The sequence below is a fragment of the Heterocephalus glaber genome, unplaced genomic scaffold, assembly GCF_053883595.1.
Source record: "Heterocephalus glaber isolate CG9 unplaced genomic scaffold, H.glaber_assembly_v1.0 deba00001569, whole genome shotgun sequence".
NCBI classification, from domain to species: Eukaryota; Metazoa; Chordata; class Mammalia; order Rodentia; family Bathyergidae; genus Heterocephalus; species Heterocephalus glaber.
The window spans coordinates 1,963,997-1,971,928 of record NW_028258354.1 but is presented as its reverse complement, the minus strand read 5'-3'; the positions used below and the strand labels follow the sequence as shown (position 1 = coordinate 1,971,928).

The window sequence follows — 7,932 nt, the reverse complement described above, 5'->3', positions numbered from 1 at the left end:
TGCTGGGTGTGGGGGGGTGTTCCTGGTGCCCATGAGGGTCACCTCCTTTGTGCTGGGAGCCGTGGCACACCTACCCGGAAGCCTCCTCTTGCCTGGGAGCCATGGCGCACCAACCTGGAAGTCTCCTGTATCCTATTTATTTCACTTAAGAGTATGGCCTCAATATGCATCCATTTAGCTATAAATGTCTGTAGTTTCTTGATCTTTATGGCTGAGTAGTACTCCATCTTATTTGGTTTTTTAAAATTAATTAATTAATTAATTATTTTCCGTACCGGGGATTGAACTCAGGTCCTTGCGCTTGTGCAGCAGGAGGTGAAACCACAGAGCTAAATCCCTGGCCCAGTACTCCATTTTATAAAAAAACCCCACATCTTCTTTATCCAGTTTCCAGTTGATGGGCACTTGGGCTGTTTCCAAGCTTTAGTAAAGGTTTTTTTTTTTTGGTACTGGGGATCGAATTCAGTCCTTGCACTTGTGCAGCAGTCAGTGAAACCACTGAGCTAAATCCCTGGCTAAAGCCTTTTTTTAAAAAAAAAAAAAACAAAATAGGCAAGTGGATGGACCAAGGGTGTGGATGGCAGGCCCAAGCTGGCCTAGAGGTGCCTCCTCCTCTGCAGGGCCAGGACAAGCCTGAGGAGAGGCCACCAGCAGCTGTCGGTTCAGGCAGGACTCTGCCTCAGGGAAACTACACAACACTGTCTCAAGGAAGAGCAGGGCAATTCACAGGGCAACCAAAATTTCCTTCCTCTTGCTCCCAGCTGAGGAAAAGAAAAGTAGCATTCCCCACCCCAGGTCCTCCCACACTTGGCCTCTATCAAAACCTATCCCAGCTCAGACCCTGACCAGCCCACCAGGTGCCCAGCGTTTGCTGGGGAGGGGCCAGAGAGGAAGATGTGGTGGTGGTGGGGTGTGTGAAACCAAACACCTTTATTTGCAGTTGTCATGGTTGCCGGTTTCTTGCTGCTTGTTTGCTTGCCTGCTCTTCCAGCTGCATGGCCAGGCTCACAGCCTTGATGAAGTCTTGCAGGGCTGTGAAGTGCTTGGCTTGCTGACCCAGGGCAGATTCGGCTTTGTTTCCCAAAGTCTCCATGTCATAGTCTGGCTGCTCAGTCATCTCAGAGAGCTCAAGCCAACCTGGTCCTTGCTGTATGATCTCCTGCAGCTCCTCCACAGCCCTTTCCTCCAGCTCCCTGGTCTGAGTCAGAGCTTCGTTAAAACTAGACATCTGGAAAGACAAGTCTTCCTCCCCCTCCTTGGAGAAGTTGTGTGCCATTGGGCCCCAGTAGAGCTGGCTTCTGTCTCTATCTGCATTGGCTGCTCTCCATTGACACACTGTGGGGGCTCAGTTCCTTGACTGTCTATGTATCTGAGTGTGTTTAAAGTATATTCATAGGAGCTAATGCCCGGTGAGATCGTGGAAATCATTCAGGTCTTCGAGCTCTCCCCAGTGGAGGAGTCTCTTAGCACCTGAGTCAGCATGCTCTCGAGGAACGGGGTGTGAGCCTTGTTCTGGCCCAGGGCCCTGATGCATTCCTTCAGGGCCAGGAAATTCTTTTTTTTTTTTTTTTTTTTGGTACTGGGGATTGAACTCAGGTCATTGCGCTTGCGCAGCAGGCGGCAAAACCACTGAGCTAAATCCCCAGCCCTGGGAGATTCTTGATTTCTGCACCTTCCATACAGTTCTGCCTGTTGGCACTAGAGGTACGTGCACCTCGCTGCCAGATCCACCAAGGAGAACTTGCCATGCATTTTCCCTTTGCTTCAAAGAAGAATCTGAAAGCAGGTGTGGAAGCAGAAGGAATTGGAGAAGACATGTCTGTCCCAAGGTCCTGCAGGTGCTGTCCAGGTCGATCATCTTGACATCCTCTAGGTGGTCCTGCAGCCCCACCACCTGCACTTGTTACTTTCCATCCCCCAGCACATGCAGCTTGGCCTTCTTGTTAAGCGGGTCAAACAGTTTCCCATTGTGGATCTCAAAGAATGTTGGGAAGACTTTGTAACAAAGAATGTTACATAGGGAGGTTCCACTGGTTCCTTATGTAGGCAGAGGTTCCCTTAACCAGGCTGATTCTTCAGGAGGAAGATGTCCTGGGAAGCCATGCTGCTTTGGATGCATTCTGGGCTTTGAAAGCCACGTCTCCAATCATAGTGTGTTTTTCTACTTCCTGTCTGCCCATATGCAAAACAAGTTGCTTTTCCTTCTTCAAAAATCGTCTGTAAGGGCCGGGGATTTAGCTCAGTGGTTCCACTGCCTGTCTCACAAGCGCAAAGTTCTGAGTTCGATCCCTGGTACCAAAAAAAAAAAAAAATCGTCTGTAGCAGTGGCCTTGCTATGAACCTGTAGACAACTTAATTTGAAACTGTTTCATCAAATGCAAAATCAAAACAGAATGCTTGATTCTCCAGATACTTTGTTAAGTCCCATTTTAATTAGGGTTCGTGCACCAAGAGGAGACACTACCTTGGAATGGAAAACGGGTCTATTTCTTTTCTGGCCAATTCTTGTTTATTTACTGGGCATTTCCTAACAGACAAAAATCCTGTGCTCTTCCACAGGATCAGTCACACTAAGTGGATGATGTTCCACAGTTGCTGGAAATTCTTTAATCATCCTGGCAAACTCCCAGTTGGGAAAGCTGTTGTCATATTCTTGGGCTCGCTTATTCTCATTTCAGAATTCTGGGCCTTCTTTTCTTCATGCTTGTTCCTCACCTTTTCCTTTGCTCTCACAACATGTGATTTCCTCCGAATGGTAGCTGGAAGCTGGTTTCACAAGTTGGTGGACACAGGCTGCCCTATCTCCATACTGTTCTCCTGAGCGGTGATTTGAGCCCTTGGGAAAGTGAACGTGGGAGGAGAGCAACTTCGGAGACCTTTTGGAGCGGGAATTTCAGAATCCCCTGATCTGCGTTTCTGTTTCTGGACAGTTACATTTTCCTGAAGGGGAAGATTGTCCTTCAGTGTAATGGAGAAGCTGTAAGAGTTCTGAGTTTATTGCAGCCACATTGTCAAAATCAATCTCTTTGCCCTTTGTGGCATCTCCTTCTGTCCATTCCACAGAAACACAGGATCTCTTCAAGTTTACAGTTCCTACACTGACGCTGTGAATTAAGCTGTTACTGTGTTGGATCTTAATGGCGAGACCAGGAAACAAGTAAGTGGGCCTGAAGTGATGACTCCATGGGCACTAGGGGGTCCACGAGGATGAGAAGTACAAAATGCTCATAAATCACAACTCTGCTAATCCTGGGAAGCCCTAACACCAAGTAAACTGTCACAGTGTAAATCCCGTCAGATGTGGGTTGTTGGTTTTTTTTGGTACCAGGGATCGAACTCAGGACCTTGTGCTTGTGAGGCAGGCGGCAGAACCACTGAGCTAAATCCCTGGCCCTCCCCTCAGATGTGGATTGTTGAACTACTCTGGGCAGTGTATACCAGGACCTGTTCACTAGGTTGGCACAGTGGAGCACGCATACAGGAAGATATGTGTGCAGATGTTCATATTCACATTTTTAAAAAGTTTTTTGAGACACAGTCTCACTGTGTAGTCCAGGCTGGCCTTGAACTCCTGGCAATTCTCCTGCATCAGCCTCCTAAGCGCTAGGATCACAGGCATGCACCACCATACCCAGGCATATTCACATTTTGATGATAGCCATTTTGGTTGTACTATAAGAAAACATTAGGTAAATGCAAAGATACCTGCTTGCTAGTATTTTCATAGTGTACATCTGATAATGAATTTTCTTACCATCATACTTAGTGTATTCTGTTGCTTTATGCCTCATTTTAAATTGAGTGTTAAGCCAAGGCAGCATTTTGTTTTGTTTTTGTCTGTGTAAGAGATTGGGGCTCCTTGTGTTGCCCAGTCTGGTGGGAACTCCTGGGTTCCAGGGGTCATCCTGCCTAACACTCCTTGGAAGAGGGGACACGGGGACACATCACTACCCCACACAGTATTTTAACATCATCTTTTTTTTTTTTGGTACGGGGGATCGAACTCAGGACCTTGCACTTGGGAGGCGGGTGGCGGAACCACTGAGCTAAATTCCCCCCCACACACAATATTTTGTTTGTTTGCTTTTGGTACGGGGGATTGAACTGGGGACCTTGTGCTTTCGAAGCAGCTGCAGGAACCACTGAGCTATATCCCCGGCCCCCACAGTTTCAATCATAACTTTGTCAGTACTTTGTGGGACACTGTTGTCTGTTTGTCTTTGTGGTGCTGGGGATTTACTGAGGGGGATCAGACCCTCAGCTACCTTTTGGAGGAAATGATGAGGAATAAAAGGAGAGAGACAATTTTCACGATAATAAGGGGGTGTCCAGGAGGAGATCTGCCTCTAGTGGACAGACTCGAATAAAACTCTGCAGTAGACCCGCTTTTACTAGCCAGTGAGAAGTGCTCTAGGAGGGTTAGTACCCATTTCATGGAACAGCAACTATAGAGAATGGGTGGATAAGGATTAAGTTAATGAGGAACCAGATTTTCTTTACACACAAATGCCTGTGTATTGACAACTGTCCTCAGCAGATGCTGTCTTGCCTCAAGAGTGCTGAGGTTTTGGCTTTCTGCCCATAGCCAGGGCATGAGGCCTTCCCCATATTTCCCTGTTCCTGAGGCAAGATAACACCGGACCTCAAGACTGTGAGATCTAAATTACATAGCCTAGCCCCAGCAGGGATTGAAACCAGGGCCTTGGCATGTGGAGCAAGTGCTCTACCCCCAAGCCACACCCCCTGCCTCTGTCAATACTTGTATCTGAAGACCTGTTGCTATTTTTGTTTTCTATAAAATTTTTATTGCCAAGAAAGGCAAGATTTTGTTTTTCCCTAACAGACTGAGTTGGTGTAGTGTGTATATATATGTGTATATATATTATATATATATATATATAAATTATATATATATATTATATATAATATATATATATATTTTGGGTACCAGCAATCGCACTCAAGACCTTGTGCTTGCGAGGCAGGCACAGCACCACTGAGCTAAATCCCCGGCCCTGGTGTAGTATATTTTTGGTATCAAAATACTCATACAGGGGGCCTGGGATTTAGCTCAGTGGTTTCACTGCCTGCTGTGCAAGTGCAAGGACCCAAGTTTGATCCCCGGTACCAAAGGAAAAAAAAAAAAGAAGGACATATTTTTGGGCTGGGGATTTAGCTCAGTGGTTTCGCCACCTGCTGCGCAAGCTCAAGGACCTGAGTTCGATCCCTGGTACAGAAAAAAAACCCAAAAAACCTCATACAGGGCCGGGGATTTACCTCAGTGGTTCTGCCGCCTGCCTCCCAAGCACAAGGTCCTGAGTTCAATCCCCAGTACCAAACAAAAACAAAAACAAAAACTCAGCAACATGCAGTTGATGCACTTAAGGCTTGAGTGAAAGCCTGTAGGGTTTGAAGGAGGTTGTGCCAAAGCATTCTGTAGCACAGGTAGGATGGGCATGGCCCCAGTCTTTTTGTAGAGCCAGAAAATAATGTGTTGTCTTTTAGGATGAAACTTGTACCAAATTATTTATTTCCCCCATTTTAAGCCATGAGTCAAATGTTTTTTCTTCCTAGTACCCTGAGATACTTTTTTATTAGTGTTTTTGTGATATCAATCACTTCATTATTGTGTCACTTTTATGTGTATAACTGTAATTCAGCCCATTTTAAGCCCTTAAAAATGTACTGGCATCCTTTGAGATATTTTATTGCTAAAATCAATCTCTTTTAGAGGGAATCAGGACAATCCCTGCTCAGTGGAATTGAGCACCTACAAATTCCTTGAGATCTTTGTTTACAGGTGTATTCCATTTTAGAAAATGTTTTAATCCTCAGCGTATGTGCTGCATCCAAGTAAATGTGTTCTGAATCTTTTCATCTTACTGATAACATTTTTACAAGTGTGTTTCTGAGGAATAAAAATTATTCTTGCTTTTTTTTTTAAAACAAAATACTCATACAGATTTGGGATTTTGAGTTGGCAAATCTTCATGCTGTGGGAGAAGGTGCAACATACATTGTACAGTCTTAGTCACATTAGCCAGGGGCTATGTGGATACACACCAAACCTGCAGGACACAGTGCACTGTCTGTTGCTGGTGAAGGGGAGGACTCTGTTCTTTGCTTCTTTTTTTCAAACGGGGACTCAAACTCAGGACCTTGCATTTGCCAGGCAGGTGTGGTGCCACTGAGATACATGCCCACCCCTGTTCTTTGCTTCTTGAGCTTTTCAGTTCCCTATAACACACACATTAAGTTTTTTAAAAAATAAAGTTTAAATAGCTGGGCATGGTAGCACATCCTTACAATCTGAGCATTCTGAGAGGCAGGGGCAGGAAGATCACAAATTCAAGTCCAGCCTGGACAATTTAGCAGTTTGGTGAAACCCTGTCTCAAAATAAAAAATAAAAGAGCTGGGGATGTAGCTCAGTGCAAAAGCCCTGGTGGGCCAGGGATTTGTCTCAGTGGCACTGCACCTGCCTCACAACCACAAGGTCCTGAGTGTGATCCCTGGTACCAAAAACAAAAACAAAAGCAAAACCCTGGGTTCAATCTTCAGTACTGAAAAAAAAAAACTACTAAAGTTATGTGTTACTTAAAAAAACATGAACTGAAGACCCAAGTGTGTAGCTGCATGGCTATAATCCCTTCTACTTGGGAGACTGAGGCAGGAGAACGGCAAGTTTTGGGCCAGCACTGCTACTTGGCTGCACCTGTTTCAAAAAAAAAAAATTTATGGGGCTTGGTGGTACACACCTGTAATCCTAGAACTCAGGAAGCTGAGGCAGGAGGATTGCCATGAGTGTGAGGCCAGCCTGGGCTACATAGTAAGACCCTATTTCAAAAACAAAGAAATATTAAAAAAAAAAAAAAAAAAAAAAAAAAAAAAGGCCAGTGGTGTAACTCAGTGGTAGAGAGCTTGCTTAGCATGTGTGAAGCCCTGGGTTCAATTTCCTATACCCTGGCAAATAAATGAAGAAGGGATAATATAATTAGAATATCACCGTTTCTCAAGGGGTTTTTTCTTTTTTTCAGTGTTGTACTGAGAACTGAACCTAACACCCAGCCCTTCTTGTTTTTAATTCTATGTTGAGACAGGGTCTCACTATATTGCCTGGGCTGGGCTCAATTTTATGATCCTACCCTTCAGCTTCCTGAGTAGCTGGGATTACAGGCATGCACCACTATGCCCAGCTTTTCAACTTCTAATAAATGTTCATTCAAGCTCTGAGGCTCAGCCTGATGTGGCAGCACATGCCTATAGTCCCAGCACTCTGGAAGGCTGAGGCAGGAGGATCATAAACTTAAGCTCAGCCTGGACAATTTAAAGGCATACCAAGACCCTGTCTCACAATTAAAAAGGGCTGGAGATGTACCTCAGTGAGAAGGCCCTGGGTTCAATCCCAGTAGTGGCAAATAAAAAAAAAAAAATAGACTTTGAGCACCAATCGTTATGAACAGGATTGTGGCTGTAGCCTAGAGCATGCCTAGGATGCACAAGCCTCCTATTTGACTCCTGTCATCACAATACACAAATTAAAAATCTGCTTATATGTGCTTAAAATATATCTTGAAGGAAATACAATAAACTGCCTTTAGGAAGAGGAAATACATGTGAGACATCACCATCCATATTCTATTGTACCTTTTATGTTTTGTTAATGTTTTATGCTATCAAAAAATAAAATAATTGAGCCAGGTGTAGTGGCACATACCTGTTATCCCAGCACTTGGGAGGCTGAGGCAGGAGGATCCCTTAGAGTTTGAAGCCAGCTGGGCTCCATAGTGAGTTCAAGGTCAACCTGAACTACATAGTGAGACCTTGTCTCAAAAAAAAAAAAAAAGGCAGGAATGTAGCTCAGTGGCTCTGTGCCTGCCTGGCAAGTGCAAGGTCCTGAGTTCCATCCCTGGTATGGGAAAATAAATAAATAA

The 7,932-nt window shown here is 44.8% G+C and overlaps 1 pseudogene; it reads right to left on the bottom strand.

Annotated features, from left to right (window-relative positions):
• Positions 1-564: 564 nt before the first annotated feature.
• Positions 565-3,975, bottom strand: LOC101721557 (kinesin-like protein KIF2C; annotated as a pseudogene).
• Between the last annotated feature and the right edge of the window lie 3,957 nt (positions 3,976-7,932).